The sequence below is a fragment of the Gasterosteus aculeatus genome, chromosome 4 (genome assembly GCF_964276395.1).
Source record: "Gasterosteus aculeatus chromosome 4, fGasAcu3.hap1.1, whole genome shotgun sequence".
NCBI classification, from domain to species: Eukaryota; Metazoa; Chordata; class Actinopteri; order Perciformes; family Gasterosteidae; genus Gasterosteus; species Gasterosteus aculeatus.
The window spans coordinates 1,653,429-1,666,122 of NC_135691.1; the positions used below are offsets into that span (position 1 = coordinate 1,653,429).

The 12,694-nt window shown below is 43.3% G+C and overlaps 1 protein-coding gene across 1 annotated transcript in view; it reads right to left on the minus strand.

Moving 5' to 3' along the window:
• lingo2 (leucine rich repeat and Ig domain containing 2) overlaps positions 1-12,694 on the minus strand; it is a 137,914-nt gene that overhangs the window by 108,387 nt on the left and 16,833 nt on the right. The window contains exon 2 of the mRNA XM_040174578.2: positions 6,324-6,396. The gene's annotated coding sequence lies outside the window, so the exon portion shown is untranslated. The remainder of the gene's footprint in view (positions 1-6,323; positions 6,397-12,694) is intronic.

The window sequence follows — 12,694 nt, forward strand, 5'->3', positions numbered from 1 at the left end:
ACAGCAATTTGTTACAGTGCATGTACGAGGACAGTGGACGATGGTGAAGTAAACTTTCAGGCGATACGTCATCTATGGTACCTCATTACACGGACTTTCGGACAGTAAAGTAAACTTTAAAATGGAAAGCACGACGTGGTTGAGGCTATCTCCACCTTACAGGCAGTCCGTTCCTCTTTGTGCTGAAGAGAAAAGGCCTTGCGGTGTCTGAAGGTAATTGCTGATGGTAATCACAGTCATATTTGAAGAAGGAAGAACCTCTGCCGTTCTTTTAAAAAAGCCGAGTCAGGGGTGTGCTGCCCCTTAACCGCAGATAGCTTCACTGGCTAATTACTGCAGTCCAGCTGCCCACACTCTCCTCTATCCAAGTACTTATGTTCTAGTCTCTTCTGCAATCACCGACAGCTCCATGCAGGCGGGTAAGACCATTATGCTTTCTGCCAGATTGTCTGTGCGTGCACATCAACGCAGGGCTGTTGGATCCACTGCAGCAGGAGTCACTGACCGGGTGGGAGCGCAGTCGCTCAATCCTCGTGGTTTTGACCCAACGTATGTGGCTCTGTTACATTACCACTCAAAAATCAATCAATTCAAAGTCAGGACATTCAAATGAGTTTCTTGGATTAATAGGCGACATGGGTGTGATTAAAGTCATTGTTTGATTACTTTAAAGAGTAAATATAAACTAAATACTAATTTTATCAATTAGTCATTTTTCGTATTACAGTACGTGTGGGTTACACCACTGAAATCATCGTTCTTCCAATGTTCTCCATCTATAAAAAGAAAACGTGTTCATGTTTAACACCTTTTATTTCCCTTCTCTTAACTACAGTGAGAATATTTATTAGATTAGACTGAATATACATCCAGAGAAACCACAAGCTGACATAACATTTTACACCTTAGACCCCATGAAGAAAGAGTTTCCATAGACGTTGGATTAGTAACCAAAGGCACATGGACCTGGTAGAGGTGTGAAGAAGAAGTACTGCTGATAAGGAGAGGAAGGTTTTAAGCGCTATTAAGAGAGGCTGGCAACGCCACATTAGTTCCTGGTTGCAGTGACTGTACACATCCACCCCGGCTCTAACTCACAGCCCTTCATCACCTTGATGGACAGCAAAGGCTTGATTTTTCTACTGTTTCCTTTTTTTAATCAGACTTATAGGTAAAACTCACCACTACTCCTGTTTCCATCTTCTTTTCTATTGAGATATAGAACCACCGTCTGTTGAGACAAAGCCACATATCTTCAAGAAAGACTTTTCTATTGTACAATAGACAATCCCTTTGGGTTTGGGAAAGAAAAGTAGAAAGAAAATCAGTATCACTGATGACAAATATGTAGATTCAGTTAAGGGTTCATTGTAATGCGTTCTTTGCTTGTTGCTCCAGAAAAACAAATTAAAGAGCACCGTGATTCGACAGCATGAATCACAGCCGCTCCTGAAACCGTCTTTCACTGAAGCACTTTCTGAGGGAACTACGGTGGGTCGGTGTTGAGTGACGCCAGTCAGCTGTGTCCCAAAACACCCCAAAAGCAATCTATAAAGGATCCACTCCCTCGCGGCACTCGGGAAGCTCACTTAAAGACATCAATACTGTGGGAAATGAGACACATAACAATTGTCCCCGCCACCGACTGACTGAGGTGCTCCTACATCTCATTCAAGGTGTTGAAGCACTTTTCCTCTTTCTAAATGAAAGAGCTTTAATTGTGCTCAACTGATCAATATGATCAATGCTTTTAATAGAAATGAATTTAGCTTCAAGAACTACAGTGTTTTCACAGGGATCTTTCTCCCTAAAAGCAGAAGGGTTTAACGTTTGAGTTCTTTGCTTGTTAAGCCGATTGAGGATTTGTATTCAATGTACCCAAAAGTCACATGAAACCAAATGTGCCCTCCGCAGTCAGTTTGGCAATGTTGAGAAATAATTAAAAATGCGCTTTCAATTAACTCAAACTTTTGGAATGATGTTGAAACACTTTTTCCTGCAAGGGTACATAACAAGAAGGATTAATCCGTACGTTGAATATTCAGATAATTCCCCAGCTTCTCTGCTGGAACATTGCACTGTCAATCAAATGCTAACAATTCAGTCCCGTCTGTCAAACCTCCCTTATTGCCTTCGCTACAAAAACGCAATATGTGGAAGGGAATACATATCGAATAGCATTACAATGACGGAAGAGGGAGTTGGAGATGAATGAGCGAGTGATGAAAGTACCGCAGATTACTCGTGACAAACGCTTCCACACACACTGAGCTAGTCTGCCTCAATCTGATGAATATATCTTTCTTTTTTTTCCCCCACATGAGCAATACGATGATAAGAGACATTATAAATGTGTCTCGCTGGGGGATTTCAAAGAATGCATCATGTGTGCGACAGCTGCAGCTCAACGCCGACTGACTCCGCTGTCGCGACGCCCAAATGTTGTCGCAAGGCGCCTCTCCTCCATTATGACTTAAGCCCAGACGGGTTCACTAGTCATCGACCGATCGACGTCACACCTAACAGGCAATGCACCCCTGCTGCGCTCTATCAGGGGCACAGAGGCGACTGTCCCACACGTGGCAGGACATCCGATCCCTAATTACTGCCGAGAACAATCAATGGCTCCAGCTTGTTCCCAGCAAACAGCAGCATTATTATGTGGCTGATTACGCACAAAATAACAGGTGGACGGATGTTCTCCTCTGCTGCTGTAAGTAACGGCCTTGAAAATACGTTTTAAAGAAGGGCACGTTATGGAGTTTATTTCTGATCTCAGCATCTTTTGACTGGCTGCTCTCTCGCTCTCCCTCATGCCACCATCTTCCTTCTCTGCTGCTCGCAGCTACGTCTTTAATATTAAGTGTAAACCCGATTCAGGTGTCCTGTTGATCAGCATCCCCCCTAATGCGCGCTTTCATGCTCTGCCACCTTCTCACCCCGGGGCGCGATGCTGCTGACTGACAGGTCCCCAGAGGGGCCTCTGGTGCACAAACTCTGCTGCACAGCGGCTGCTGGGCCCGTGCTGAGACTCAAGTGATGTTGACGCGCCGAGAGAGACGCTCCATCGCGAGACGCTCCATCGCGAGGCGGGCGTTTGCATGAGGGGCCAGGAAGCAGGTGGCATCGAGCGGATTGGTTGCAGGTTACGGGCTCCGATGCAGGTTTTAGCTTATAACATGCTCAGTAACATCAAATGTGCCTTATTCTTATTTCACCGTGCTTCCTGTGACATTCAGCACGTTGCACATACCGACTTTGATCTTTTGACAAAAACAGAACTATGACGCTTCCCATGAAGTTTTTTCTTGTAAAGTAAAGTAAATCCACTGATAAGGGAAGAAAAACTTGTTTTCTGAGACAGGATTACCAGACAGGCCTGTCTATATCGGTCTCTCGCTGCTGCCTCTTCCCAGGACTTCATTAAAACGTAAGATCTCGGTCTTCATTGAGTGCACAAAGACATGCTGCCAATCCGGGGGAAGGGAGGCAAGCTACGTCATGCCTCATGGCGCGCCGGGGACACCTACGTGAGGTGATGAGGGAAATGTGTTTCTCAGAGAGGGACAGGCATGGAAGGTCTGCCGTCATTCCAAATGTGACGGACACCAGCCATGAAGTAACCGATGTCAGTATTCATCTCCTCACCGCCTCCTGAATAAAGTACTTGGAATGGACCTTATTAGCTTTGCTTTCCTTTATTCATTCTGATGATAACAGGCAGAAGCCCTGCCGATCCTTCCAAGGAGAGAACAAAAAGAACTAAATCAAACACAACATTTTTTGACATGGCACTAAATTCTGAAGGTAGAACTGCAAGAAAACACAATTCAAGGGGGGCAAAGCAAACACAAACAATAACCCACCGCACAGCGAGAAGATGAACCGGGGCAGTCGCCCTTTTATAGTTTTTAGGCTTCTTGTTCTAACTGGCAGCCGAAAAAACACAAAGACGCACAGAGGAGGAGAAACTCTATCCATGTTCTCCAGACAACAACAACAAACGTTTACCTGTTGCAAGTATATGAGTTATTTTAAGTTTCGTTGACAAATAATCGCGCTGCACTCATGTCATTGTGCCCTCTGGTGAACTGACCTGCTGCTCTTGACACTTAACACATATTTAACATAATTACATACATATATTTAATAATTATAAATGATGAAATAAGAACAGTGAGCTCTACCAAATGCTTAGGGTTTGGCAACATGTCAGGAGCTGTACTGTAAACAGTCATCTGGTTTCCTCGCAATCACATTTAGCCTTAAACTCACCGTGACACACACATCTTGGATGGAAACAATCGGATGTGAAGGCTGCTGTGATGGTGATATGAAGCCACCACTTTTGTCATTTGGATTCACGTGGGCGGCTTCAGATGTTGCTGGTAACCTGTGTGTGTGTGTGTGTGTGCTGATAGTAGCATGAGTCAAAGAGCGTAACACCATCCAAGCGATGAGCTGCTGATTGTTGCTTTGTGAAGTCGTCGTCAGATACTCATTTGTTTCGTTTGATTGTGAATGCTGGTTAATCTGTGCTACATCAATCAAAACAGCAAAACAAAATGTGGCAAAGAAACTTGTTTCTTCTTTCCCTGTTGATCCAAACATCCGGATGTGCTGCACGTTTGCGTCTCATCGACGTCCATCGATGAGTCATCGTTTCGTTGCGTGGTTTCAAACAGGCGCTTCAACACGACCACGAGTCAAGTTCATGGAACTTGTTTGACCTAAGACTCTTCCATCTGTTTGCCAAACACTCCAACGCAGGTGTTCAGCACGACGAATCCAGGAAACAAGATGACCAATTAAGGAAAGTATCTCTCGACTGGAGGGTTCGTGGCTCTCAGCTTTGAAGTCATGTCCACACGAGTTGGAGGCTTATCCGGGTAATTGACTTCAAAATGACAAAAGTGAAACAAATTCACCTCATCACACTCTGCTACATTTGTCTTAGCTGGTCGGTTTGGCCAAAGATCGTAAAGTTTAAGCTATTCGACATATTGTTAATCATACAGCAGTATGATTAATCCTAATGAAAACAACTATACAGAACCAACCAATGAGAAGCAGGCGTGTAGACACATGGAAACATTACAGCAAATAGTGTAATATTCAAGATTCTATTTTTCATCTGTATCCACTTTGTCATCTTTGTAACTTTATTATGGAGCTTTTAAGTGAACACAGATTGCATAAGCTGTAACAATATTTTTGACATTTCTTGTAAAAATGGCCGAGAAGTCAACACAAAAATGCAACTAAAATGTCATGAAGAAAACCTTGATGAGCTACGGACAAACTAGCGGTGGAGGCAGTAAAATTCCGTCTACTTTGATGAGTCCAAATGAGTTCCATTTATACATGATGACACATCTCTTGATGATGGAATAATACATTACTGTATCACATTTGAGTCCCTCTTCAGACTCTTTGATGTACGGATAATATATTCATTTAACGATCAAGGACAAACCACTGTCTGTCCTCTGCAATGAGCATTTCACACGTCTCTCACAAGTTGTCTCCAAAAGGTGCAGCTGGTATGGAGCATCATGACTAGCACAGGCTAGTGACACCAACGCCAGCCTCCCCAGAGCTTTCAAGGCTTTACCCAGAAGATCCACAGAAACCTCTTTCCACCCCCTCTTTCATTATTTGCATTGGCAATTAAAATAACCTAAATATTCTTTGCAAAGAAACCCCCACCCAAAACCCTGATAATGAACCTGAAATAATCCTGAAATAATTAGCAACATCATGCTTGTGATGTCCTCCGTCCCGACCTCGCCAGTGCAGTTTAGCAGTCGGCGTGGAGCTGTGAGCCGCTCTTATCACGGCGATTAGAACTACGGCTTCAACCATTCTGCATCTGTGCCCCGGAGCGGCGATCAGGCGGAGCGGCGCTCATGTCCACGTGTTTAGCACCAGACCGGCGGGGGCCGGGTGCACATCTCTGGTATTCAAACTGTGGAGACCGGGGTGCATTTTTTCTCTTTTTATAAACGTGAGTTGACACATAGAAGTCAAAAGCGGTGTTATTTTTTAAACTGTGAAAAGACCAGTGTAATCTGCTGTTGTATTTTGAAAAGCCGGCCATGGATTCTATGGGGAGTTTGTACGTGAATGCCATTTTTGAAGGTTTGACAATCATATCGGTTCACACATCCATTTCCCGACATGTTTCAGAACTATTCTTACAGCTCTACGTGTTTCCATATGTCCACACGTGGTGATCAACATCTCCTCATGCATCAAGTCCTGCTTGCTCTGCCTGAGGGACACATTTATTCTTGGTAGTGAGACACAAAAGATAAACTTACCACACTGGAACGAATGCAAAGAACATGTCTGCGTCCTGGCCGGAGAGCGGATAGGTGCCTGCACACGTTCAGTCTGAAACATGAAAAGAGAAGAAGAGACTTCAATATGGATGACGCTCTCTTTCACTGGAGAAGACGTCAGCACGCAGGAAGCTCAATGTGGATCCACGTCACACGGAGAAGAGCGTAAGTTGACTGTGTACAACAGATATTCAAATCCTAGACTTCATGAGGCCCACGTCCACATCTGTGTGTGTTAAGGGACAGACATTAACACGGCATGATAAAAACATCAGGTAGCAAATTAGATTTGAGGTTATTGCTTTATTAGAAGATAATATTGACCTCATATATGCATTGAATACACATTAAATATATAATATAGATATAAAAAACAAACCCAAAAACAAACTGCAACTTTGATAGAAAGACACATTCCCAAGAAACATCTAATCTAATTTTCTTCACAGTTTATTTGAGAGCATCCGCAAAATTTTGCTATTTTGGGGATTAACACTTTTTCTCTAAAATATCCATAATAAATTTCAGAATTGTATCATTTTTTAAGCTTATTCTTTTTAATCTGAAGCAGCAGAATCCAAAAATGTGGATTTCTTATCAGTATTGATTTAACACGGGTCAAACGGTGCGTCTCAGTCCCTCTGCTTTCAGTGTAAAATATCTAAATGTGTTACAAAATGACCCGCACATTGGGAAGAACTGATATCCGTCGTCAGTCCACTTTATGAAACAAACGGGTCCTCGGGATGTCTCGCTCACATTCTGTGACCCACACTGCATTCACGAAAAGCACCTGTGATTTTAATTGAACTGTTCTGCTGTAGGACCGGAATTAGCACTGGGCGGCTTAAGCTGCCGTTAACGTGCAGCGCGATACATTTAAAATACTCCCTCAGTCGTTGTCTGGTGTGACACAATCTACGGCAAACCTTGGATGTTTCTGTGGCGAAGCGTTTTCTAAATCTAATGTTGGTTTGAGGAAAAACCTCAATCTGTCATCCACGGAATCGCTGCCTTTCTCACAGCAACGTTTTGAAATAACGGCACAATTTATCCTGAAAAGCATGAGACAGCGAAACCGAGGATGACAGGTAAAGTCAAACAGAGAGAGAGTTTGAGCAGCTGTTTCAATGATGTCATCCAGGCTTTCTATTGGCTGCCATCTGCAGACTAACCACATTGCTGTTGGTTATTGGTATACTATCATATACAGTGGGGAGAACACGTATTTGATACACTGCCGACTGTGCAGGTTCCACTTACAAAGCGTCCGTAATTTTTATTACTGGTACTCAACTGTGAGTGGAATCTAAAGCAAAAATCCTGGATTTCTTTTAGATTCCGTACCTGTGATAGATATTACAGACGCCTACATGCTTTATAAGTGGAAAAACCTGCAAAGTCGTCAGTGTAGCGTAGAGATGTGAATCTGCCCGATCATTCGGGCCCTAGTGCACAAAGGCTGGGTGCAGGAGAAGGATCTGGGTGGAATAAGGGCGAGAGTGCGGGTGGAGGAGGGGGGGGTGAGACACCACTGGGAGGCAATGTGGAGCACGCCAAGGTCAGCAGAACGCTCATTATACACAGGAACAGCAGCAAACACACTGCCTGCAGCCGCTTCACTGGTGCCATTAAACCGCTCGTGTTTTTGAATTCCAACCAGGAAATTTGCATCACAACGGTACTTTGAACGGAAGCACTGGGGTTTTTCTCTTGGAAATTTAGACTCTAACACAGGATCCAGTAAAGTTGGGTCTCTAAACAGTGTATGTAAAAGCAATGAGGTACTTGAGGCTGTACTTCAATAATGTTACTGTTGCCTAACAACACCCCCGAACCATTTTTGGACAATAAAGTAGAGCCTCTCGTACCTTATTGCTTTAGTAAAAACAACGAAATGCCCATTAGGTTGATTGAAGAAAAGTCAAACTGTAAATCTATATTGTCCGTCAAAGATTCCTTTAGTCCTCTTATAAAATATCAGTTAGCGGCAAGGACAGTGTTCTTGTTTGGCCGTGTGTTGAACTAATCAGTCCTGAAACATGCTTATTCATAATGAAAAAAGAGAATTGGAGAAAACATTTCGACATCACATGGGTGTTTACCCTGTATGAACAGAGTGCCTTTTGTAATCCTTTCAAAGGCCTCCCTTAACCACAAAGTGCTTTTTCAGATCTGTTGTAGTCATGATAAGTAGGGATAGGTCTGAAAAAAAACCACAACTATATATATATATATATATATATATATATATATATATACACATACTGTATACATATTCATGAATTTATATTGTTTTATTGGCTGCATTCGTCACCATAATGAATGAAAAGCCCCCTAAAGGAAGCAGGGAATGAATACTTGATGGGCCTGAATGCTGTGTGGGTTTGGGGGCGAAGGGGGGGGGGGCTCGCGACCCTCTCGGGAAACAAACATCTCCAGCAGCTTTGAAAGCAGCGGAAGTGGGCGAGCCTCGGCTGGAATTGGTGTCGTGTTCAGTCGTGCCCGACATTCTGCGTTGAGACAACGCGACGGACTTTCATCACGACGCCGGAGCCTCGCGGGCGGAAGCATCAAAGGGCCGGATATGGAGATATCATATAGACTCATTTCAAAGAGAACCACTGACAGTTTCATTATGAACGTGGACGCAGCTGAAATAATGAAACGCCACAGAACACCAAGACGCAAGAGTTCTGTGGACTTTTGCTACAGTTTCATGGCCTGTGCAGAAACACGTTCAACTCCTGGATCACCATTTGATGCATTTGCTATTTCCAAACATGTACGCTTTTCCAAAGATGGTGGAGGATGGACATGCACGGTGCAGGTTGGTCCTCCACCCATCAAGTAGCTTCATGTTGTGGCTCGTTTGTTTGGCAACAACTTTGTGATGTTCCGGAGACGGAGGTTCACATTATTGCAGTGAACAATCATCATTTGCTTGAGATTGTTTTAGTCGTCTTGCACAGAGGAAAGGTTAAATGGGATGACAGCACTGATTAAGAAAGTCGTGTTTCAATAAAATATCTGGAGCAAGCTTGTAAACAAGTGTCACCTGTTCCACTGGGACCTTAAGGGAAGTCTTTCGTTCTCAGGAATCAGTTTGTAGGCCACAGCACAAAAAGGTTTTGGAGCACAAAGACAACGCGGGATCCAGTGAAGGTTTTCAAATGCCACACGGAGACGCGGCGCGCTGCAGTAAAACGCATCCAGCGGTAGCATTTCAAAGCGTCACACCTTTGGCCCAGTTACTGTCTGTCGCAGCCCAGCGTGCGTCTAGCGTGTGCAGCGCGTGTGAGGGCTACTACTCGGTTTCTTTTTGGGTCATGTGTGTCGCTGCAGATTGATCAGCTGTGAGTTCTCACAGTGGTGATCAGACTTTCATCTGACATGGACTCACAATAACAAGATGAAAAGGACAGACACACACACACACACAGGGACACCTTGCATTTGAGTAGGATCGTTTTTCTCTCATGAAACAAATGTACCTGTGATTTATTTACGCCTTAAATGGCATCGTAGCTGCTGCGCCATCATTTTGACATTAGCTGACAACTTAAATACAAGTAAATAACGACCGTTGCAAGTCGTCTACATCGTGTTTTACTGCACGACTGCAACGTTGAATGATGAAGTTAACGCAAACACAGGTTAGTAAATTACAAGGAATGTCCTCAACTAGCAAAAAGATACCACACAATCTCGAGGGAAACACTCGTCGGATACTCGTTAGCATGTAGCTATTATTTTAGTACACGCAGGATGTTGAAAATAAAGGTGTGCTGAACCTTTACCTTTGTGCTTTTATTCCTTATTTTCTGTCGGCCAAATGTGCGACCAGCCGGAGCCGGAAGTTGCCAATATCGTGGTTTTCGCATTTAAAAATAATTTCACATCGTCCGTGATTGAATGTGGGTGCTCATTCCGCTCGTACATCATCCACCTTAATGTCTGAAGAGAAGCTGTGTTGAAATGGCAACAGTGAAATTGCAATATTAATACACACTGCATCTGCCTGGCCATCAGAGCATGAAGTCTAATCAGAATTACACACATCGTACATTATTATGTTTTCCATTTGCTTTTGAGAAGATCCTTCATCTTAATGAGATTTGGTGTACTTTATCTCATAGTGAAAACCCCAAAGAGAAATAACTACAACCGTCCAAACTTTGAAACGGTTAATTCACCAACAGTATTAACATTATACTCATTTAAATGAACTCAAACGTAATTCACTAATGTGTCAAACAAAATAATGAGTAAGCTTCAGTCTCACAAAGGAAGGAAACTGAGGCTTTTAAGAGATCTGACAGTTTAATGCAGTAAAGAAAAAATAAGGATCCAGCAAAAATTTTATAAAACATAATTATTTAAAAAAAATAACTTGCCCTGTAAATAAGTTACCCCACTTTGAATGTGTATGCATTCATTTTGATGCAGCAGACAAAGCTTTGTTAATGTAGTTCACTGCAGCACCGATTCCCATGTCTGTGCAGCAAGAGACAACTGCTTTCCCGTTTCCGTCGTATTGTAGGCTGCATACATTTTCTTCTGACATCATTTCCAGCTGCGGTGGGACGGCATTATAAAGTTGGCCTCCATCTTTTATTAATCCCACGCAGAATATTAAACATCGCCTCAGAGTTCTTACGCGCCGATTCCAAAACACATGCCCTTAATGTCTTAACGCGGAAAAAACGTGATTTTTCTTTTCTTCATCAACTATCTGCACAAGGACACACAAGAAAATGACACAAAGAGAGGAAGAAGTACGGCCTAAAGGTGCCTGGTGGAGTTTTAAGTAAACAAACAAACATGTTTACATGGAGCGTTCCTCATCAACATGCCGGCTGCGTAGTAGCGAGGACTAATAAATGACTTAAATCCATTTCCTTCTTCATAAAACATCTACAGAGCTGATTTATAATTATTTACAAGCCTGCAACTATATTTCTGTACGCAGTTTTCTTCTGCGGTGCCTCCGTTGGCGTATTGTTTTTTGTTCTTTGGATCGTTGGAAAAGTGTGAGATCGTTGGCAAAGTCGTGTTCCTCCTGACGCGCGTGTGAGCTCAGGTGAAGGGCAAAGCCCCACCAGGTGTGAAGGCCACATCTGTGAAATCCGGCCAGACCTCAAGTTATTCATCTAATGACAGGACACGGGGAAAACATTGAAGAAACAAATGAAGCCACAAGCTGAATGTTGACACACACACACACACTATATCATAGTATGAATGAAGGACTGAAGACAACAAATGATAAAGAGCAGACCTTGAGGACAACCAGACGTCCACTGGAGGAATAAAGGGAACAGCCATGCAAGAATGGCCCTGCAGGCTCACAGCCAATCCACACACAGCAATGTGTTCAGCGCACTTTCAGGTCACGACACAGACTGTCGCACACTGCAGCCTGACAAAAAGTAAGGATCGATACCACACCAACACAGGTGTGTAACAGGAAATCCATGAGGCACAGCCAGGCGAGACAGTGTGAATTAAGTGAAGTATCAGCCAATAGCAGCAGTGTGGACGGAACGCGTACCTGGATGGATAGTTTCAGAATGGGAACTATCAATTTGTGGGTGACATTGTGTTTGATTTCATTCATAACTACAGCCATTAGAGATGGTAATGAAAACGGAACACGGTTCTACACATGATACAGACTGTACTCCGATCCGAAGAGAGCCAATGAGAATTTACTTGAGTCAGATGGATAATAAACAATTTACAAGACAATAACACCAGAACACAAACGAGAGACGTCTGTTCCTCGGCTCAACAATAAGACCTTTGGCTAGTGGGCGGAGGACGTAGAAGGAAACATCTAGCTTCCTTATCTGTTGAGAGTGTCAATGAGATACTTTGCAGGGAGAAAATATCAATGAGCAAAAGTTTCTGAACACCAGGAACCTTCTAATATTTGTACAGACAACAAAAAACGTGTTAGGGAAAAGCGCCTTGAGATGAAATTGCGACTTACAGCGATAGAAGTCACACTAAAATTATAATTTGTTGTCCTCATAGAAAATACTGTATTGGTTAAATATCCTTCAACAAGCAGTGTCACTAGTGTTCACTGTGTCTACTTCGGCTCTCACACTGGTCCCCGGTGTGTTCACTGACCCAGACCAGCCAGAAATGTCCCCGCGTTGGCTGAGTGGAGGTAGCAGTGCCGTACATGCATGCTCTTAATGCTCCTATGTATTTGCATGAATAAAACATCATCCAAAAGGGTCCATTCCACCATGCATGCCCCCCCCCCAAGGTTACGAGTCTTACTTTTCCATCTTGTACTTGCATGTGACCATTAATGAAGATTGTGCCCTCTGTCAAAT